At 40.1% G+C, this 23925-nt stretch overlaps 1 long non-coding RNA gene across 1 annotated transcript in view; it reads right to left on the bottom strand.

Moving 5' to 3' along the window:
• Positions 1 to 14649: 14649 nt before the first annotated feature.
• LOC106917014 (uncharacterized) overlaps positions 14650 to 23925 on the bottom strand; it is a 33090-nt gene continuing 23814 nt past the window's right edge. Inside the window, exons 4-8 of the long non-coding RNA XR_001418112.2 lie at positions 20959 to 21078; positions 20598 to 20639; positions 15449 to 15551; positions 15276 to 15336; positions 14650 to 15172 (exon numbers count right to left, since the gene is read on the bottom strand). This is a non-coding gene — a long non-coding RNA (uncharacterized LOC106917014). The remainder of the gene's footprint in view (positions 15173 to 15275; positions 15337 to 15448; positions 15552 to 20597; positions 20640 to 20958; positions 21079 to 23925) is intronic.

Below are 23925 nucleotides of genomic sequence, written 5' to 3'. Positions count from 1 at the left end.
AGTCTGTTGTTAAAAAATAAGGAGAAATGACTAACACAACTGGAAAATAAAATCACAGCATGTATCCAGAGAACTGGATCTTTTAAAGATCAAGTAAAATTATGTCTTTCACTTACATTTGGCATTTCTTTGGAGTAAATTATTGATATCCTACTCAAAAATAGTAATAAATTAATAGTAATAAACTGTAAATAAAGGTTTTAAATCAAGCTAACAACAAAAAAACCCTCTGGTTTTAGACTTTACCAAGTTATTTTTAAATACCGAATTAAAGTCTTATGACTGATACATCTTGCATTTATTTGTAAAACATCTCAATATCCTACTCAAACTAGTACGTAATTTGTAAATAAAGGTTTTTAAAAAAGCTACAACCAAAAAAACTTTCCATCAGCGATAAGCTGCTGTGATCAGCGCTGCTGATGGAAGATAACAACCCGAAGCCATTCACTGGGGCTGAGAACATCCGAGGAGGGTGAATATGTGGAATTGGGAAGATCATCACACAACCCTCTTCTTCACTGGCAATGGGGGAAAAGATCCTGATTCTTCCCAGAATCTCCCATTTCATCAACTGGTGACTTATTTTTTTTATAACCAACTACAGAGACTGGGCTATTTGGCTGTTACTTTCCTGTCATTCAGGTGGTTCTGACTTGGTAATTTTCATCTAAGTTACTGTCACTTTTAACATGTCCTGTCCAGCAGTGTGACACAAACAGGTTTACTTTCACAAGCGGTCCAATACGGCTTCTGCTATGAGTGTCCACCTGATATATAATCTATATATAGAAAATCATTAGAAATTGTTTTGGGTTTATTTCAAATCTAGTGTACATGTAGACCAAAAAGAAAGAAGAAAAGAAGGGGGGAAAGGTTTTAAAGAAAAAGAAAGATAAGAGTAGAGGAAAGAAAGAAGCTTAGAGAATACAAGACCCAAGATGACAACCATATCGACAATGCACAACAATTACATCATCACTGTAAAGTACACAGTACAGGTTAATGCAACCGTAACCCAACTGAGACTGAGTCTAAAAAAACCTGAATCCAAACACCTGAGTGAGTAATCGTGATCCATATATCTGATTTTCTTCACAACTGCCTTCAGCTTACATTAAAAGTCATTCATAGCCAAACAAACCTGTTGTTGCTCAACACATCTTATTTAGATTAGTGGCGCAAAAAGTGGGCATGCATAGGGGCGCTGCACCAGAGGGGGCGTCAAAACCTCGTCTGGAGGGGGCGGCGCGCCGATGACGTCTTCGCATACAGTCGAGCGTCCTTACGCTCCTTCACCTCGCGCCTATAACGGGGTAAATGTAGCGAGTTTTCACGTATCTTCATTTGGGGGGGGTTAGAGCGAGCGTATGTTGTGTACGCATCCCTTCACCTTGACGTAACTTCCTTCGGGGGGCGCCACTTTATGTGTTCGCATCCACCTGAATAATATGTAGTTGTGACCCTGATGCAGACAAGTAATGGAAAACATGCTTGTAAACAGGAAGATATGAAGCGCTCATGAAGAATAATAATGCTGAATCTAAATCTGAAGGCAAAGTTCTGTTTCTCTGCTGTAAAGATAAATGCAGTGCGAATACATTCAACAATTTTCCTTTTATGTTGTTTTTCTAACTTGGTGTAGCCTGATAGATGCTGATGGTAAGGTGAGATTTTCTCTTCCTGTGAACTCATATACTCATGTCTGGGGGGCAGACAGCAGTCCGCCGTTCATATGTGGCTCTTCAGAACCACAGTGTTTGCAGGAGGCAAAGTAGCCTTTACTGCTGTAGATGAGATGTGTGTATGTGTGTGTGTCCTAAAGTTTTTGTCTTCACAGCATTGAGGTAAATATAAAGAGTCCAGAACAGCACAAGCTGACAAAAAGTTCAAGGGGCTGGAGGGTTAGCACTTCAGAGAGGAGAACGTAGCACAGAAATCCCAAAATCCGGACCGAAGCAAAGGCTTAATCCTTTTATGTGAGGCCTCTTTTCATGTTGTGTGTGACAGATGCATGTGTGAACATCTACTGTAAGCAAAGCCTTTTTTATAGTGACACTTGAAAGTTTGGAAGTTCAAGTCTCTTTATATTTCTGCATGAATCCATCCCTAAACATCATCAGATGTTAATTATATGAGATATGAATAACAAGAAAAACTGGTAGCTCCGCAGATTGGCCTCCTGTACTGGGAACCACAGGTTCCATAGTACTATAGAGGAAAAGTACTGTACTGACATCAGATTGTGGAACTATTTAAGTTAATGTGTTTCATGACGTGAAACACTTTCTATAAAATTTCCTAAAGGTTTGTGGGCTCTGTTGGCCTTTATTGACAGTAATCTGACTTGAAAACGGTTTGTGAGAGAGAGGTCAGGCCTGTCAGGACCGAAACGCGTGAGAACCAAGACATCCCACACATGGGCCACGCTTTACTCCTGCACTACGCCCAGACTTATGTTTTCTCACCTTTAAGTCTTAATTATGATGATTTTAATTTATAATTTATGAAAACAGGTTAGAACACTACATCACATCAATAATAAAATAAATAAATACAGAAATGTGAGCTTAAAAACTATGTTCAGTACCTGCTTAAGACCCATAGTAGTTTCCACAGGAAGCCTCCCAGGAATAAGGTGGATAGCTTTTGTTTCCACATTAGTGACATCATTTAACACCTTCCTTTGTCACACACAGAAACAATTAACCAGCTATGAGTCACCACGATGCGCTTCGCCCCTCATTTGTTGAGAACGGGATGATATGAAATGTATGTTCCGGTTCGTCTGTAACGCTAAAGCACAGCCACCGCAGAGTTCAGTCTATCTGCTCTGGTACCCCCTCTGAACGGGTGTCAGCAGCTCCGGCAGGGAAAAGACTGCAGTACTCCATCACCGCGCCAGTCAATTTAAGGATGCTTAGCAGTCCCCCCAAAAAGACAAAAACAGTCAATAAAATCCTCCCAGACCGAACTTGAAAGTTGGACGTTATGCTGCTAACACTTAGCTTCCGTCAACAACTCATAGGCGGAAGTGAGAGCGCTGCGCAACGTCAATAATCCAATAATGTTCCTACCGCGACACCGCGCTAAATAACTTAACGAAGCTTCGAGGCCGATAAATTTTCCTCGAGATATTTTAATAATCAAGTTACTTGAATCATTTGAGGAATCGTTTCAGCCCTAAAATAAATTATTTACCAGGAGATCCAAGAACATAGAATTAACATTGGTTAGCTTGTTGTTAGCGATAGCATTGTTATCGTAGACTAATTACTTAAAATAGCACAACGGCAGAAACAAGTCACCAACCTTTTAATGCTTCTTTTGCCCCTAAATGGTTGACCCAACATGAACAAAATAATTGTATGCTCCAGGCTTTTGAAAACTTTCTTCGTATAATATGAATTCTGCAGCTCCAGATAGTTAATTATGTGGATCACCTCCGGGAAAATCCTCACGATTATGAGAAGTCTTGTTCCAGCCTATTTAGCTCCTCGTTGTGATCTATTTCGCCCTGTTTTGAACCAGAGAAATCCTCTTCCGGACCTCCATCTGAATTTTGCTCGTCATCAGGGCTACGTGTCTGAAATCCAGCAATTATGGGTTGTTGGTTTCAGATGTTTTTCAAACCAGAAGTGGAGCATCCAAAAACTTACATAGACAGGCTGATTGTGGGTCGTTCCATAATCATGATGCTCTGCCTGGGGCTGTTTGTGGGAACCACACCCTTTTCTAAAAAAAAATAATAATAAAGAAATTAATTAAATGATTTAATGACATCATAGTTGTAATATTAGATTAAGGGATAGCTTACTTTTCTGTGTGTTTTGATTGAGGTTTTGCTATGATGACTAAACTCCAATTAGTGATGGTTTGTGTTGTAGGAGCTTCCAGTATGAAGGTATGAAGCCTGCAGCTGCTGCTGCCTCTCGTCGTTGTGCAGTTTGAGAACGGAGAGGCGCAGAGTCCTCCAGCTCAGGCCAGGGGATCAGTGCTGTCTCTGGGATTTGATATAAATTCAGTTTGATTCATTTGAAGTTTCTGGGTTTCTTTTGCCCCAGGTTCTTGACATCTTCTTTTCTACAATCAATACTTTGCATGATTGACTTTCAGGGCTGAAAATCAGGCACCAACTCTTACGTATGAAATCTGAGTGTTCTTCTAATGCTCAGCTGAATCATACAAGCAGTAGAGCCAAAAATAGAAACACAGTGGATCTGCACCAGGGACGTGATTATCAGATTAAAGTCACTCATCCAAGTTGCTGTGCTGCTAATTGTTTATTTTTTAAAGTATATTTTCTACCTTTTTATATCACAGTTTTGACAAGATCAGTTATCATTTTGGATATAACCAGTAAGGTAACTGGTAATCTAACTCTGGAAATAAAGTAATCAGTAAAGTACTTTAGGTACTGTTTAAAGGGTTAATCTTAAAAGAAACTGATTTTCGCCTATTTAGGTCTCAGTATTTGCAGATTTTTCTGTACATCAACTCCAAATCATTTTAAAAAATTGCCCATGCCGAGATCTTCTTTTAAAGAGCGTAACTATAAAGACTAGTTTGGGAGGCAAACACAGGAGTGCGCTGACATTTGCAAAGCAGTCAATCTGGGAGCTCTGCACAGTGAAGACGAAGAAGATTGTGGATGTTAGTTTCTGCTGTAATGCCAAGATGTTTGCATTAATACATTTATTTTCTAAGTCAGAAAGTCCACTAAATTTGTCAGATGGATAAATTTCAGAGTAATGCACTGATTGTTTTTTTCAAGAGAACAACACATCTCTGTTTTTATTAGAATTGTTCAAACTTGTGATTTCATTCACATATTTAAATTCATGTTAAAGACTTACAATGAAAGCTGAAGATGTTGGTGATTCTGAGATGTTATTAAGTTTGAGAGAAGAAATTTACTTTTTTTGTACAGCTCATGTCAAGGCAGAGGTTACAAAGTGCAGCAGCAATATATGGCAGACAATAAAGTCGGAGATGAGCATAATAACAGAGGCAGAAAAAATCAGCAGCCGTAGGTTGACATCCAGAGATGAGACACTGTTTGATAAGCTGTGTTTGTAAATGCTGCTGTGAGAAGAGCAGCTGCCTGCACAGATTTAATTGAGATATGAGTAACAGGAACTTTTAAAGGCTCAGAGTCGCGCTGGTTTCCTGACCAAGACCAGAATGTAATAATGCTGAAATCAGACCAGAACTTTGAGATGTTATGGAAGTCAAAGAAGAAAGAAACAAAATAAAGATGTTTTTAAAATTTTACCACCAGCTTTTTGGGTACATGCAATCTAATCAGAACAAGTAAGTACTTTGACTCTGTGGAACATTTTCACCATGAAACAAATGAGAAAAGCCCAAACACACCTTCAGCCTCAATGCATTGTATCCAATTTTTATGTCACTGAAGTGCAGTAATTGTACACCAGAAGAAGCCAGACCTGATAGCTTCAGAGGTAAACCATGGCGGAAGCTAGCAGTGCTCCCAACACACCACTCCTGGTTCTGACTCCACACAGTATGAACAATGATGCAAAGAAGAACATTGGATTTCAACAGCAAATTAAAATTTAGCATCAGGAACCAGCTTTAGATTCCTGGGTTATTCCTGCTAATTTTCTGTGCAGAGCAGTTTTTTCCAGCTCCACCTGGATGGAGAACAGCTCAACCACCGAAAGCCCACATAGCATTCATGCCTGTGATGAGTGGCTGTAAGCTTATCACTGGAGCTGCATGCCGTACACTTTATCCACAGAGATCTTATGATGCACCTTCAAGGTCAAAGTATCATCAGGTATGGACGTGTTGAAGTGGGCAAACATTTTACTTTATATGTGACAAAGTAAGTGGAAACCCGAGGAGTGAGACCAGCCATGGAAAGCAGCTTTAGCTCACTCCACTCTGAATGCAAGTTTCATTTACATGATGCTTTAAAAGAGAATCTGAATGCAGAGATCTGACACTAATCTGATTTTCCTTGTAAATGCACTTTCTGTCTAGCAGAATACAAATGAAACTCTCTCTGTTCCTTCACTGCAGTCACAGGAGTCCCAGCTCTAAAGGCCTCGAGACGCTTTTCTTGTCTGAGAAACAATTTCAGCGCTACATAAATAAGCAAACCTGGTTTAAGGTTTCATTCGAATTTATGTGATTTGCAATTTTACTTACTTGCGGTTGGAGAAAGGCAAACATTTACTAGCTGTCCCGTTTTCCTGAACAGAGATGTTTCAGAGTGCAGATCAAACAGTTTTATGAGTTCTCAATGAATATTTTTGGCATATTCACCTGGCATTAATACCAGTAATTAAAGACATGGATGGTGGACCAGGTGCATAGAGGCGCCTGCAGGTACGAGCCACTGGTTTGCCTTATTTGGGCGGGTTTCCCGTTGTGCCACAGAATATTTCAACCTCAACTTTTCCCGGGTCACGGGTTAACTCAAACTCATAACATGAGGGAGGCGACGCCAGGAAATGACCTCAGGGATGTTGATGATTAACCATTTAGTTTAGATTTTCCAGTATTTCATTATACCAGTTAATACCAAATAATATGATTTTTTGTTTTTAAATCTGTAGAGAAAAACATCAGCCACACCATCCAGACATTGGTGTATTTTAATTTACTGTTATATCTCAGATGTATCCAGGACTGAAAATGCTATTATGTGTCATAATGTGTGTGTTAATTATCACAGTGAGCCACTAGTACAAAAATCAAAGATTTTTACGGCGATGGGAGAGAAAAGCATCTGGTCCTTGAAGATTTTGTGTAATTTTTCAGAATGTAGATTTCCTGGAAGGCGGCGGGAACAGAGAGCTTTTACCCTCATTATTCCCCCCGACTCACTCGTTTCACTTAAACTGCAGCTTCAAGCTCTGAGAAAACGTCAAGAGGAATTTCAGTCTTGGACTGCGTCCGGTCTCAGTACCGCACACATCCTGATGTTTACCAGCTCAACAGCACACAGACGTACTTAATATGACGCATCAACTGGTTTGGCTCAGCTCTTTATCAAATTCTCTCCTCTTCTTTCTAGTTCCAAGATCAGGTTTGAATATCAGACGGTCTGATGAGGCCACGTTTTAGTTCTGCAGCAGAGTTCATTTACACATTCACACCTCCCCAGTCGAACAGCTGGTCCTTGAAGTTCGTTCCTACTCAGACAAACTGGAGTTTGGTTAAACGGGGCAAATCATCAAAATGGCTCCTGGACTGGACTTTGGACATGCCTGGCTAAGAGTCTTCCAACGGGCAAAACCGTGTTCTGGTTGAAATGTGAATAGAAAGCACTTGTTTCTGCCTTTAAACTGAGGTTCTGCGAAGGATGTTGTTTCAGTGCTGACTATTAAAAGCAATCAGAAAGTTTGAAGAGCAGGGAGTCACACGCTGCAGTTTGTCCATGTGAGTCAACTCTAAAGCCAAAGTACTCTGTTTAAAGGTGCATGTAGGGTTACGGAGAGTTCACACCAGAACAATCGCGATGCAGCAAACCTGGTCACTGATTGCACCCAGAGCAGTTTCTTTCAGCACAGAGTCTTTTATTCAAAGCATAAGCTAACTAATGTTAGTACAGAAGCAGGGTGCTAACATACTGGTCAAATAAGTGACAGTGATCAATACTTATGATGTTAAGTAACAAGTCTGCTTTAAAGATGGTGTCGCAGCTGCAAGATTTGAATTTTCTCACTGCAGTCAATCTTTCCAGGAACTCTGACTTTCTACTTATTGGAAGCCCACAACGGTCCAAGCTGTCAAACTGTCAAAAGGAAAGTAATTTTCACAAATACATTTAAAATCTGACTAACTGCAGTGCTGCTGCTGCAGGAGGAAGAGCGAAGAAAGAAATAAAGTAGCTGAGAAAATTAAACCACTGGCTGCACATCGACTGCCACTTAGCGAGAGAGAAAAAAAAGACCAGATGAAAAATATAAATAAATTGCCGCACTGTAAATTAGTGAGCAGCAAACAATGCATTCTGAATATGAAAAGGGTAAATACAGCCTGCATGCCAACCACCGCAATCACAATTATGACTGTTTATAATCACCATAATGCATCTGGATGCCTCTGCACACCCGGCGGGAGGTTAGTGACATCTACAGGTTGCCAGTTTGATTGATGGCTTCAGGGGGGGAAACTGGTTGTCACCATGGCAACAGTGGCATATCACACACGACTTGTCTTTTTAATTGCGCACTAATAAGGACCACGAGAGATGATGGAGATCAGGAAGAATCTGGCTGAGAGGGGAGAAGTGTTCCTGCTGACCAGCGTCCGGTTTCCTGCTCAGTGTGTCGCAGATGGATCGGGTCCATGTCATGTTTCACCTGAAACCACATCTGAACTGTTATACATAACAGTTATACATTAGACTTCAGCTAAAAGGGACTTATTTCAGTTATTCAAGTAAAAAATTAATAATTTTAGCCATGAAGAGTGATTTAAAAAGAAAAATCCAGTTAATGAAAAACTGTGGATTTTATCTTGGTTGACTTCTTCCCACAGTCACAAAATGTCCATTAGTAGTGAATGTCAGTGTATGGCTGCTTCTACAGTCTTTGTGTTGGACAGACGGATTTAACTCTTTTACTCAGATAAATGTTAAGTTAGGAGAAAGTTCTAAATCTCTGTTATTAGTCTATTTCAGATTGTTTTCAGGGTGTACAGATTTGTTCTCCCTATTGTAGTTTTTGTGATTTTCTAACTGATAAATTATTGAAGAACCTAAAAGCATCAAACAAACATCTTCAACAAGTGATCAAAAGAGAACATTTAATTTTAAACTCCGTGTCAGTGGCTGCTGGCCAGCGTTTCAAAGCTCAGTCAGTTCATACAGAATGGGAGATTAAATGTAATATAAAGTACCTTCTGTCTGATGTTACAGTCAGTACTGAGTGAATTTTCTACATAAAGGACAGTCTGATGTTTATTTGTGTTCGGTCCAAAGACACAGCAGGTCTTATTTTCCAAAAGCTTCTCCTGAGTTTCTGCTTTGGCATTGATGTAACTCAGAGGTGGGAGGAGCTTCTGCCAGCAGTCCGTCACTCATTGTGGCTTGTTGTGATGTGCAGGGAAAAAAAACAATGTTTGAACCCCAAAATGCCAGCATTGATGTTAACAACTGAGACAGTGGAGCAATTTGAAAACAAACCTTCTTTCCTATGTTTTCTGATTGGTGACTTCATAGATAGATGCTCTTTTTAACCAATAGGCCCTGATCTTCTGATGCTTCGTTAGCATCTTGTAGCCATGAACAGGCCAACAAGTGACTTGTATGGGTCAGCATCTGTGGGCTCATCGTTTTTAAACAGAAATGTTCTTCTACATCCTCTGCTTCCAACAAAGAGACTCAGGCAAACTGCTCAGACGTCTTTGTCTTGTTTAAAAGTGATGCGAGGACGGAGCATCATCTTTACATCACAAGTTAAAATGGATGCAAACAGATGCACAACTGTACAACCGCACATCTTTGAAAAGCAGAAGTGGAGCCAGGTTCCTGGCTAAGGAACGCTCTGGGATTTTCTGGACCTTCAGTCATTGATGTAACTCAGCTCTACGATTCGGCTCTGAAAACCCAACCGAAAGGCGCAGGACGCTGACCTTTGACTCACCTGGAGTTTCATGAGCTACTATGAATCCTGTCTGGCCTTTATCTGACAGGCTTTTTCTTCATGTGTTGTGAGTCTGCATGGGAACCTATTGGAGGAGCTGCTGCACTGTGTATAATTATCATCATAGTTGGAAGTAAAACTGTGCCGTTACTGTAGCTGAATCTCCCCATCAGTATGCAGTCAGGCTCTCCAGAGTCCTGCTGATGACCTGATTATTGGACTAGGTCTGTTGAAACAGACATTTAAAAGTTGCAAGAGTCCTGGAGGCCTTGATGTTAAGATCATTAGGTTAAACAATGGAGGTTTATGATTAAGTCATCAGCTTTCTCTGTCAAAGTGGATTCTGCCTGAAATGATAACACTGAAAATTATTTGAAAATAACAGATTTTATCACCTGGTAGGTCTAATTTCTAATGGCTTGCCATTACGTATCCTTGTAATGAAAACTTGGGGGCCAAAGCTACTTTTTCTGCTCCAGTAAAGTAAACGTGTCATTAACGACATGATGTATTTGTGTGACGAGCAGAAATCGTGTTTTAAAAACAGATCTGGTAGCCTTAAAAATAAAACTCGGCTTTTATTCGTTTCAATTTTATCAGGAGCCAAATTTTTCTGCACTTTGCATCAAATCAATGTAAAATGTCCAAAAGTGCTGCTACCAGGAATTCGGTCTTCAATCTTTCCTCCTTCACTCTGAGTGGGAACTTTACCCCTGTGGCTCCCATGCGTCATGCAACACATTTTAGAGGCGCAGCAATAAAAATGCATTGTGTTAGAGAAGGAGTGGGGAAGTAGCTGAGGCTGTTTAACTTAATGGGATCTGGAGGCAGGAGGAGTGTCTGCTCAGCAGCTTTGACTGATGGTGTCATCTCAGACAAGTCAGGCAGTTATGTCAGTTCTGGACAGAAAATAATTGACTACTCAAAACCAGTCATGAACTGCAGGACGCAGCAGAGCGAGACAGTGGGACAGTGAGGCTGTGTATCAGTTAAACTGCAGGTTATTGTGTTGATTTCCTGTTTTGGTGAATGACTCAAACTCTTCTCACCTCATTGCATCTGTTTGTGCTGAAAAATGTAATTTGTGTCCTCTGCATCCCTTCGGTAATGTGACCGAGAGAACAGCACACATGGAGCGGGTGGCTCTTGCTCCTGTGTGTGTTAGTGTGCAAAGTCATGTATTAGAGCAGCGACATGATAGGAGCTTCATGTTCCATTTCTGCTATCTTTTCCCTTTCATTTTCTCTTTGGTTGGAGTCAAAATGCAGCTCTGGTCCAATTCCCACCACACGGCAACCTGTCAACCTTTTCATGTCCATGTAGAGACATTTCATTTAGTTCCTCCCCCTCCATCAGCAGCTCTTCACGTTTCTGTCTATTACAACTCTCTCTCTCCTCCTGGTTTTTTCATCCATTTGGAAAATCTCTCTATGGTGGAAAAATGTTCTTGTTGAAGATCTAATAGTCTAATCTCACCTCCACCCCAGCGTAAAGAGTTTCACAGCAGTCATAGAAGTGTAATTTTCAGACCGATCAGACAGCTGTCTGAGTGAAGCGTGTTTAGGACAAGCAGCATTAAGCAGCGTGGAGAGTCAAGTTGTCGCTGTGAAGCTTTGAAAGAGTCCAGCAATCAGTCCAATCAGTGGACTAGTTGCTGTAAACGAGAGGCAAGTGCAGGAAAATCACCGTCTCATGTTGGCAATGGTACCTTCGACGACATCACTGCAACACAATTCTCACCTTTAATGACATTTCTTAATCCTTTTATGCAGATATTTAACTATATGTCTTTTTAAGCCTTGTCCACATGGTCGACTGTTTATCACAGAGCATTAATTGGATTTTCAGCAATTAGCTTCTGTTAATCACCAAAACCACTAAGACCACGATTACAAAGCTCCTCCTGAGCTAAACAGACAAATCAGTCCAATTTTTTAAGTCCAAATCCAGCATTCAGAATCTTGTTGTAGACTTTTATAACATGTTTTTCTCCTTCCTATTTCTTTCACTTGTGAAACATTTCTAAAAAGCGTCACATTGTCTCTTCAGCTGAGCTGGAAACTGTAACCAGTGTTTGTGTCAGTGTTCAGATTTCTGCACTGACCTGTTTACATAAATCCTCCTTTCAAACTATTTTTTCTTTGACCCATGTTCCCTTTGGGGCTCCACAGTTTTCTGTTTTGATGGTTTTATCTGAAAGGAACTTAACAAATAAACTTTACTGACATAAAGGAAACTGCTGCTTAGAATATTACAGCAGAAAGAACAGTTGAACTTCAGGATGAGCGGTTCAGTACAGAGCAGAACGCTTCAGGACGTCCTACAGGGTCCAATAAGATCCAGGACACAGTCTTGTTAGCAGTCGTGCAGAGCAGCACAATAGAGGCAGCAGGTGGTTGTGATGGCATTTAAGAGGCAATTTCTGCACAGGAAAAAAAAAAAACATCAAGTAGAGACTGAAATTCTGCCAGAAGTAGAAGCAGGACAGCATCAGGCTGGTACAAAGAAGGAGGAGAAGAAAAACTGGAACAAAGATTGAAATCAAAACATCCTCCGGAGTAACTTCTTCCAACGTCTCAGGAACAGTTTGGTCCGACTCACAAAGCGTATGAAAAATATCTGAACTGAGGTATTTTGTATTTGCAGTCCAGAAACACTCATATTTCTACTCCAGTAAGAACTTCTGCCAATAAAATGGGATCAGATCTGAGATCAGATCCGAGCTCCAAACAGACAGAAATGGGTCACATCGTACAGATTTGCTTCAAAAGCTCATATCCAGAACATGAGAGAGAATGATCAAGAACGGCTCAGGGTTGATGCATTTTCTGCTGAAACATTCTGAAACTAGCATGTTTTCAGTTCTTCATCTCTGCCATAAGAAGATGCAAAATGTTCAGGTGAAAAACCCTGAGAAAACATCGGCTCCGACTGCAACAGAGCAACATAAGTGGGATCATTTTCCATCAATATCATTTTGTTTTGGCAGTGGGCGGTGAAAAATCCAAAACGACAAACAGAACAATGATTTTTGGCAGAGGAGGAATTTGTGATATTGATGCAATCTGTTGCAAGCCTGTGGCTGTCTGAGGAAACCCACGAGCGAAGCTGCGTGGTCTCAGTCCAGCTGTGCGTTTGAAACGATGATCTGCTCCAACCACACACATGAGACCAGGGGAACAAACACGGTAAGTTAGATGAGAGATAAAAAAAGAAATACTTGTTGGATAAAAGTAAAAACAAAAGAGATCCAGGCCGTCTCTTTCCATCCAGCTCAGAGCTGTCCTTCGCCACCAGCAGTGCAAAATAACACAAAAACATCATCATTTACCGACTGTAGAGAAGAGCAAACCAACTGTTGAGTTATACTTACATGAGGAAAAATATACAAACTAAGCAAAGTTTCACAAAACTGACTGAAATACTTTGGGCTAAAGCCTGGCTGAAAGAGAAAAAATTAAATAAAATGCAGACAAAAATTGTAAGTAAATTCTGGTCTGCAATTTGCATCTAAAACACACATTTTAAATCATTTAAGGACAAAATCAGGTTTTGTTTCTTGTTGACATTAGATTTATTTTACATTTCAACATGTTGCTTTGGGAAAACAGGGGTCACCAACCTTTTGACATCACTTTATTCCTGAGAAACGGCCTTTATTGATCGTCTTAACGTTGCTCCCAATCACTTTAGCAGCATCGATTTGCATAAAAGCCTACAGAAAGCAAACCATCTGGATGAGTTCATCTATTTTTTAAAGCCACAGAATGAATTTATAGAGCGGAACAGTGAAGTCACGAGGAAAAAGAAAAGATTGCAGGTTTTGTAGCAGCAGCATCTCTAAGCGTTGTGCACAACCCCTGCAGATCCTAAATTGGCTGAATTTCCAGATTCACTTTAGAGAATGCTTTATTTCCAAGATCAAAGGCTTGGAGTACGAAGAACTATTTTTCCTGATGGCAGCAACTCCACACATGAGATCCACCACTCCACAAACTGCCACACTATTTACCTACAGCTACCTCTGAAGAACCAAAAAAAGAGAAACAGATCCTGTGTCTGCATCCAGGGGACGAACCAAATGATGATGGATCTTATGTTTGTGTCAGACTTCATAATCAGTTGTCTAATTTATTTTCTGGGTCATCATCAGTCACTTCTATCCAGCCGTGTTTTTCTCTGTGGCTTTACATCAGCCGTCTCCTGATACAAGCGTCAGATTTAGCTCTGGTCGTGGGTGTTTACCCCCGGCGCCTCGAGCCCACGGTGAGTGACACAGGTGTGATTTATGTCTCTTTGTCGTTTTCTTATCTCTCTGTTTCTGTTGAGTGGCTTTTGTTTACTTTCTGTTTCTGATCCACTCTGTTATTTCAGGCTGATATTTGTTCGTCCTTTTTGTCCTTCCAGATCTACATTGTGACATATTAAACCTTTGGCTTTTTTATCTTCTTTAAGTGACCCTGGGTGTTTTATATGAGCAACATTAGAAGGATCTTTGCATATTTTACCCCCTTAACGCAACCAATGGTCACCAGACATTTAGGCACGAGAAGTAAAGTATTCCTGGTTTTAAATTATAACTGGAGTTTTATAACTTGTATCTAGTTTTCTTTTTCAGTTTTCATTCATTTTTCAATTGGAAAAAAAATCTGTAGTGGATATTTTTTGAAAACCAAATGTTAAGACCTTCAGTTGCTTTTAGGCTTTTTGGAGTTTATAGGTTTGATTTTCTTGTTAAGTATTTTGCCTTAGTTCTTCTTTGTTTCTGTTTTACTCTATTTAATTATTCTTTGTTATGGTTAAGTTTATGTTTTCCCAGCTCCAGTTAGCATACACTCCTCTTTTCTCCTCTGTGCCACCTCTTTCTCCTTTTCTCTTCCTCAACCTGCCTTCTGCTCTCCCCTCACAGCTGCACCTGGTCAGTAACCAGCCTGGTCCCAGAGTTTAACCAGCTCTCTGTCGTTCACCACTCACTGCTTAAAATTTAAAATTCATTTGACGACCATCTTAGGAAAACAACCACATGTGAAAAATCACCTTGGTACATTTTTATTTTTTTCCCCAGACAACATGCTTTGTTGCTGTTTTTTGCTATTCTGGATCCTGAAGAAAATTTGAAATGTCTATTTTATTTTATCTGCAAGTTTTTAAGTAAACCATTTGAAAATGCTCCATGATTAAATGTTTTGTAGGTATTTAGGGGATTTTTGCTTCTTAGCTGCTCATCAGCAGTGAGACCAAAAAATCAAGGATCTGAAATGCAATGAATCGTTTCTACCGGAGACATGAGCGTCATTTTGTTGTTGCTAAAGCATTTCTCATGCAGTGCTGATTGAGGTTGCTTCAAACCTTTGGAGTCAAACTCTTCAGGTGACTATAAAAAAAACAAACTGTTGAGTTATTGATCAAATCTTATTGAATTTTGCCTCATCTGGTGTTGGAGGAGAATATAGGAGAGCTTGTTTAAAATGGAAGCGGTGAGGTGGAGTAATGTGTTTGGGAGCACTCCACTCTGTAACTGTTCCTCCTCTTCATCATCGTGCCCTGAGCTGAAACAGAGGGAAATGGATGAGATTGTGATTCAGACAGCAGTGGTGGTCCAATCAATTGCTTTTTCAAATGCTGATGGTGCAGCCCAGGCATTTTAAATACCTGCCTCTCCCTCTGAGGGGTTTCTTTTTCATGAGACATGCCTTCCCTGCACGCCCTCCTTCTGCAAAAAGATGCATTGATGGTGTCAAGCTGCCATATGCAAAACACCGGAGAGGCAAAACAAGCTGCAGCAAACAGCCACGTCTTTGTTTTACAGATTTCAGTCAAATTACCTTCAAAACCATCATGACCCGGCATAAAAATCTGAATCCGTTTCTAGAGCTTTTAGTTGCTGGGAGCCTCAGAACCTCCACCACCTGTCCACGTCTCTGATAGCTGGAGGAGATGGAAGAAATTGATTTGCATGGAGGATGAGGGCTCCTGTATTATGCAACCCTTTCCTTAAGTTTTCATCCTGCATACAGACATGTGCTCATTAGAAATGAAGGCTTATCTGCTTGTGATGCATTTAACTCAAGGTTTCTGCAGAGGAGACAACTCCAGTTGATTGATATCAGAAGAGAAGAAAAACATTGTGCCGGGTGAGCATGGTGTGGTTTTTAGCCTGTAATCATTTTACTACCAGCTGCATCCTGTCCCTCTGAACCTGGTTCTTTCAATTTGTTTCCATTCCTAATCATGTCTTCTGTTGGTTTTCATGATGATTCCACAATTGGCGCAAGTTAACGTGACACGTAGTGATGGACAGACTTGCCAGGGCCTTTTGGAAATAAGAATCTGTTCTTAATAATTCACTTAGTTAAATAAACTGCATAATGTTCTTGTGAATCTGGTGAAATAAACTCTAGTTCTGTTTTGGTGAATTTGGTCTCCTGGGGCCCAACCATGGAAGAAACAAAAGGACTGGATCAGAGTAAGACAGACGGGATAAAAACTCTAACTCCCATAATGCTCTGCATTAAACTGTCTTCATGCACAGCTTCCAGGAAGGAGGAGTTTCTCCTGGCAATATAGGCTGAACTGGAGGGAAATATTGTCCTCACAGTCAAAGAAAAAATATTTTATCCATAATTAGTTTTGGATAAAATTAATTACCTAAAAACCACTGACCTATCAGACACATACCTGTTTTAGCAAGAGGTTGTCTGGGCAGACAAATTTAGCTTATGATTTAAAAAAGAAATGTAATATTTATTTCATTGTGTGGTTCTAAGCTGTTTAGGTGTAAAAATAATCTGGCTCAGTTTAAGTTGTGTAGCTCCAGTTTCAACAGTGGTGGGAGGTTTGGTGTCTGGTAGCGACTGTGAGGGAGGTCGGTCCGTTTATCGACGCGGTTCTATAAACTGATGAATGTCGGGTCTGGATGCATTTCTGTTCGATCAGAAATCGGCTCAGTGCAAAACTGCTGAGAACATTTTTAATAGTTTCATGATATTCAGCACAAACTGAGAACACGATTTTTTATTCCTTTATTAAGTTTTTTAATTGCTTTAATTTTCATATGCTTTTCTCAGATTTCTTTGTTTTATGTCTGAGGAATATTGATTGAAGAGAGGAGCTCTTGGGTCTTTCAGTTTTATGTGAAATCTTTGCAAATAGCAACAGATCAAGAGACACACGGCTAAGTGAAAAAGTGGATTAGAAATGAGCATTAATGGAATAAATATTGAGTTTTGAAGGAAGCTTATGTTTGCATTAAAAGAATAATTCATCACTTATTGTCAAAATTGACAGTCGATAGCAATCCTTTAAGTTTTTAGTTCTTTGTTGGGGGGAAAACTAGATACAAACAAAGTCACTGTTTCATGATCAATAACCATGATTTCCTGATACAGCTTGCTAATAAAACGCCAGACACAAACTGTACAAATCGTCTTATTTTCTCACTTTGTCAGCCAGACAAAAGAGACACTCTAATAATGCTCCCCAGCTCTTTGAAAAATTAAGACATCTCTATAAAAGACTCGGCACAATGAAGAGGAGGCTGAGCAAGACAGGCGCAGTAAGACGGTCGTTATCATCCATGAAACCCTCCACCGACACGCAACACGCTGCCCATGCACAGCAGATTTTGTTTTCAACATGTGACGGCGTTTATGCGTGCACATATGCTTGTTTGCTTTGCACATGTGAAAGTGCACAGGGGCATCTGGCCGTCTCTGATATTTCACATTTCCATTCAGGCCGAGAGCGGGCAGGCTTGGCACCTAATGAGCCGATTACTGCAAGCAGCATATGGCGTGTTCGCTGTGGTTTCTGCGGGCTGCACCATTAGTGATGATGAGAGCCGGGAGAGATGTGGAGACAGGGAGGGTCATCTTATGGAGAAGATGCAAAGACGCACTGCACAGAGAGAGGAGAGGCAGAACGCTCCTCCACTTTGTGTTACATCATTAGAAAGTCAACTTTAGATGAAGGCAGAACTTAAAGAAACACTTTTTAATCAGGGATGAAATCAGCCTGTTGGTGCAGACTGATGCATATTTACAGGTTAGTTTTAAAGGAAGGCTTTTGTTTTAAAAAAATTGATGCTCATTAAAAATGATGACTAAACTTTTAGTATCTACCAAAAAATAACAGAGGATGTCAGACTAATTAAGGCTACGCATGGCGTTCAGGTAGAGTGCATGTTGTCTTTATAAAGGGGATTTATGCAGATTGTTTCAGGGAGAATTTTTAATGAATGACTCACCTGAGGGCACTTAAAGCTGGAACTACCTTATGGCGAGCCAACAGGCTCGGCTGTATATTAACTACGCCCCTAGAATATCATCAAGCTGAGAACTTTTCAGACTTCATGACTGTGATAAACAAACAGAAATATAAAGCCCTCAGCTCCATGGGTCACCTCGACGTCTTTGACTTTTCTTGTTTCTCTGAACAGCAGGGAAGCTGCTTTATGACACTGCAACCGTCTCTCTGAGCGCCGCTCTGTTCTCTGTGGGACTTTTTCCCCAGATGAAATATTTTTATTAACACTATGAAGACTATATTAAGTTTTGAAGACGTTTCATTTTCCATGAGGTGAGCTGAGAAATGCATTTCTTTTTGTCTCCAGTGGCTTCTAGCTGACCTGAGGTCTGTTCAGTAGAACAGAAAAGTTTTAACCCAACTGTTTCTAACAGAACCTCCAGGTTCCGGCCTGGTGGCCAAGCATTTTGTGTCTGACAAAAAGCATTTCCACATCGTCTGCTGAAGAAAGCAGTTATGCAGATATTATTTACTTCTCTTTGCTCTGATTGTCACAGGATGCAGCTGTTCAGTTTCGGCTTCAGGTTCTGTCTGAAGTCCAGCTCACGTCTCGACAGCATCAGACCCGGACTGACCGTCAGCAGCACCACACCTCCATCAGGCCAGAAGCCCTCATCCCTCAGGCATGTCCTTGCAGCTGAATGTTTCATGATATTAATGCCTTTGTAAATGAATATTGTGATTGCATCAATGAGACCGGGTCCGGAGCGGGACTCGGACCCGGGCCAGAAGAGCTGCATGAAACTCTGAAACTTTTTCTACAAACTGCCTCTGTCTGAACATTATTATTGAACCTCTAAGAAAATGTAAACGTCACTTTTAGAAAAAGTTAATTAGTCAAATAAATGGCTGTGAAAGTTTCAAAACAATCCTGTAAAAACGCCATCAGATGCTTATTCTAATCTTGCATTCTGCTTTCTCTGGTTTTGTTGTGTTTAACCAAACAATGGCTGCTTTTCTGCTCTCAAGTATCCGAAGAATTGTCAACCGAGCTATGTATGTGCTTTTTTCCAGCAGCAGATTAATCAGAGTGGAAAATAATAGAAAAATAAGAACTGTAAGTTTCTGTCATACACCTAAACCAAGTGTTTTAGTCTCATTTCTCCTCAAAGTTCTCCATGTATTTTCAATTTGATTGAAAAAGCAGCCCAGTAATCAGGACACTAAACACCATAATACCAATAAAAACATCCTGAATCTGTCAGAACCAAGAGTCCCTGCAGAGCACAGAAAAACTTTGAAATTCTAAACTTTAAAAATAAAATATTCCAAAATGAGCCTTTTTATTAGTGCATAATTCAGGCCCATTTATTATTTATTGAACCGGATGAGGACAGGCTGCAGTCTTAGAGGTTATATAGAAAATCTTCAGCTGCAGAAATGACTCAGAGGTAGGAGGAGAGATTGAACTGGGAATTAAAGGAATGCTTATGAGAAAAACCCACACTCTTTTCATCATGTCAGTTATAATATTAATATTCTGTGGCTCACGTCTCGTTTAAGGCTTTAATTGGTCACTTTTCTTTTTGTTCTTCTGAACTTTGTATTTGTCTTTAACTTTTATTTATTTTGCAGTATTTTCTCCTTTTATTATCAGAGGTGGAGCTGAATTCATGATTTACAGAAATTATTAAAATATCAATACAAACATGAATTTAATTCACTTAAACTGCTTGTTCTTTATGTCCTAAATGAGTTCAGTTCAGTTTAGTATTTCATACATTTTGATGAAGTCTAAAGTTATTTTGTTTTAAGGCTTTCATAACATGTGATGAATTAAACACCCAATTACATTAAACTGGTCTTCATATTTCTTTATTGGAGACATAATAATCCAGAGATTAATTTTAGTTTTTCATTTATCGTAATAATTTGATTTCATACAATGAAAATTAGCGAAAGCTTTTCTATGCACCAGTTGGTATTTTCAGGATTTAGTCCTCTATTTGTATTACAGGAAACATCATTTTTCATTGCACAAGGTTTCCATTCTCAAAAAAAATTTTTTTCAAAAAATTTCAGTTCCAGAAATGTATAGACAGATTAAATGGTTATATACACGTTGTAGTTTAATTCTAGTTACAAAATGCCTTCAAGTTCAGTTTATTTCAGCTGATAAAAATGTTCCTACGTCTTCCTGTAACACTGCAACCAACCGCGTCTCTGTGCAGCTCCTGCTGGCTCTGAGATCCGTCCTCAAAGCTACACCCTCTGCCCAGAAACACAAATTTGAAACAGAGGCCAGCGCATGCGCACACCTACACACACACCTACACACACACACACACACCTACACCTACACACACACACACCCTCCATAACCTGACTCCAGGATGAAATATGACGCATTTATTTTCATGCCAAAAGGAGAAAACTCCAGCTTGAATCCGAACGCTCCATCAGGATGTTCATTCCAGAATAAATTTCACTGAAACAATCCTGAAGTTGTTCCAATTTAGGTTCTAAAAATACAAACCAAAAAATGCAATCTAGCAGTCAGAAAGTGAAAACATTTCACAGAAAAAGTTTCTGGTCAAGCACAAAAATCACGAGTGTCTCCAGGCTTCAACAGAGCGCTCCTCTGTAGAGGAGCTTCAACAGCTGAAGCACGTTGACTGAGTGGTTCAACCAGATGAGGCTCAGTCAGCCCCTCTAAAAAACCTCAATTACCTGAAACTGGAGGTTTCCTCCACTTCATCCACTGGGAGAAACCTGTAGGGTTGTAATGAAACCTTCAATGTAAAAAAAACATCATAAGGTTTCCTTTAACGTTATCAAGAGACTGCAAAGATTACCAGGCTTTAAACTTTAAAACATACAATTCAGATTTATTTTGTGTTGTACTGAACTGTACCTTTTCAATATAAAATGTTTTTAACAATGTATATTAAAAATACAATAATGTCATGGAAGATTTTTATTTTTTTTTTTAAATTAAGACTCACATTAAGAAATGTTTAAACAGACTTTACACACTGAGCTGTTGGGTCAGACGAGTGTCTGGCATCACAAACAGGAAGTAGATGTTTACCTGCAGAGGTGGTTTCCTCTGTAATCCTCTTCAGAGACTCGGCCCGTTCTCGTCAGGAACACTTGGAGTTCTGATGGATTGTGTCTGTTTACTGGGGAATGTTTCACCTGCAGGACCGTCCTGAGGAGGGAAACCAAGAGAGCTGTGGTGAGGGAGCGCTGCGGTAGGAAGGTTCACTACTTCAATGATCAGGAAAATCACTGTTCACTCCGTCTGTAGAGCTCTGTGATCCAAAAACTCTGAGGATGTCATTGTAACCCAGAAACAGAGGATCAGCTGGAAACATGGCAGGAAATGGAGAAATCATGACATGGGAACAATAATGACAGTCAACAAGATACTGTAGGAGACGGCACTGAGAGGAAGTACAAAGTTTTTATTTCCTCTGCATGAGCTCAGACTGAGATTAATAACCTGAGTTTACAGATGCCCTGCAGCAGGAGAGGTTGAGATCAAAAGAAAAACTCTTTGATTTCTCAGCCTGAGATAAAACAAAATGTACAAACATTAAGGAAATCTGGGAATTATTTGAGTTTAAGATCTCTTTTTGAAACTTAGAAGAAGGCTGAAATGAGACTCATTATCTGACTTCTACAGAAAATGAGAATTCAGCCAATGACTCATTTTAGATTCAGGCAGATCACACTGTTATCCAGGAGAACATGAAACACATTTATGTCTTTCACGTTTTATTATTTAATGTGATGTAGATTGTTTACTAAACACGGTCAGTTCCTTGGGAAAGAACAGGCATCCCATCATGACGGCTCCCAGCTGAATCAGGGAAACAACAACAAGCTGCAGGTTGAAACCAGATGTGTTTATCAACCTGCAGACCGTCCTGGATCCCCTTCACCTCTAAACCCTCCACAAATGCCTTCAGCTGCTTTCGTCCTCACCAGGTTTGATCATATCTGTTCACTGACAACAGCAACACATTTCTATTAAAAAGCATCAAATATGAATCCTGATACAGCAATGGAAAAATTACTTTAAATCTGACTGTAAGCATAATTCTTTGTTAGCCTTATTTTGAACAATGAAACAGTAAAAATGTTAAGAAATGTTTTAATTTGAGATGAGGTGATGAGCTCTAGTCCATGACCTATTGCACCATCCACACCTGCCCTGGTAAATATGCATAAAAGTCTTAAAATGATTTCATGTTTTTGTAAGAGGCCCTTCAGTTTTACGTGTCAGAGGAAACTACCCAGAAACATGACAGACATGTTCTCTGCTCCTTCCCGGTTTGAAAAGCAGCTTATTTATCACCAAAACGCAGTGAATGAAATACATAACACTGTACACACACACCACACACACACCACTTTAATATATATCAGCTTCTGTTTTTCTACGTTTTGTTTATCTAACATCACTTTGCTACATTTTTTATTTGGATTTGATCACATAAAGCAAAATAAAATATACGACAAGAGTTTAATGTTATATATGTTGTAAAGCAGATCAATTACTGGGGAGTTTCATGTCTGTGAGGATAACCCATTCAACCTTATTATTGCTTATTGCATCAATCAGATTCAAAGGCCTAAAGAGACTCTCTGACAGCGTAGCGTTAAATCTGAGCCGGAAAAACATTTGAGGTCTTCGTGTCAGACGCTGAAGCTACAAGTGTGGCTGTTTCTATTGTCAGCGTTTCCAGTCAGGATTCATTACCTAATTAAGCCGTGATTTAAGCCTGAGGAAGGAGAACATCGGGAGCCTCGTCAACACGCTTATATTTGGCTCTCTGTAAAAACTCTGCATCACAACTGCGCTGCTAATTGATGGGAATGTCTTGGGCTCTTGCCGTCTTCAAAGAGGAAAATCGCAGTCGGTCTCGCTCACAGTCGTATCTAAAACACGGGCGCACACCCACGCAGACAGAAAGCCCGAGGGAGGCCGGTTACAGTGACATTCAACATCAAACTCAACGCGTCTCCGTAACTCTGCTCAGCCGGTTGTGTCTGTGCGCCCTTGGTCACCGGCTGCACCGCATTCTGCGTGACAAATGCCCCCTCCAGTGTGTCACAACGGGAAAGTTGGGGAGTTGATGCTGCGTTTGTGTGGTGGGGAAGGCCTTCAGGCTGGCTCTGTGTTTAATGAGCTTGGAAAGAGCCCAGACTTGGGTCTCTTTCATCCCTGTCACTGCTAATGCAACCAGTTAGCTCGGTAAAACACGAGCCCTCCCAAAGCTGTCCCATCTTCTTCACAACTCTGTCTCTCCTGAGTCCAACTGCACCTCTCGGCCGTTTCCTCACCTGGTCCATTTGTTTCCTGTTGGATCCACTGCTGTGCCTTCCGGCCATCGGTGAGGTGCCCTGTCCTTCCGCTTGCTGCTTCATTAGCCATGTTTCCCTCAGACTCAGGTTTTCTACCCTGTGTGCATTTTCACCTTCTGTCGCATCACAACTGCAAACTTCAGGATTCCATTAACACAAAGTAGATCATAATGGGGAAATTAAAATGTTTTTTTTTTAAACATTTCATACTAATAAAAATCTGTAAAGTGTGGCATGCGTTTATATCTACTTCTTTACTCTGATACCCTTCAATAAATTCCACTGCAGAACACAACTAATTACCTTTACTCAATTTTAACAGGTTCAGAAAATGAACAGGCAAAATTATATAAATATTATGGAAAATGTTTCCCATTTTTCTCCCTCAATTCATAAAATGTAACTAATATACAGATTCAACTCATGTGTAGTGAAATATTTCAAGCGTTTCCTTCTTGTAAATTTCACTGCTTTTTATTTTACTCAAATTCAATGTCTCAGAAAATTAAACTATAAAAAATGAAATGGAAACCTCCTGATGTCACGTCCTGACCAGCTAATTGACTCCAAACAGCTGGTGACCCTGGATGGTCCCAGTCTGAGCCAGGACCGCTGGCGGGACAGATGAGACTTTCTACAAGCAGGGAAGACTCAAAGCAACTGGTTGTTTACGGACTGCTATATT

Source organism: Poecilia mexicana, unplaced genomic scaffold, assembly GCF_051168715.1.
Source record: "Poecilia mexicana isolate PSO_F unplaced genomic scaffold, ASM5116871v1 scaffold_1, whole genome shotgun sequence".
Lineage (NCBI taxonomy): Eukaryota > Metazoa > Chordata > Actinopteri > Cyprinodontiformes > Poeciliidae > Poecilia > Poecilia mexicana.
This window is presented reverse-complemented; position numbering and strand designations above follow the sequence as displayed.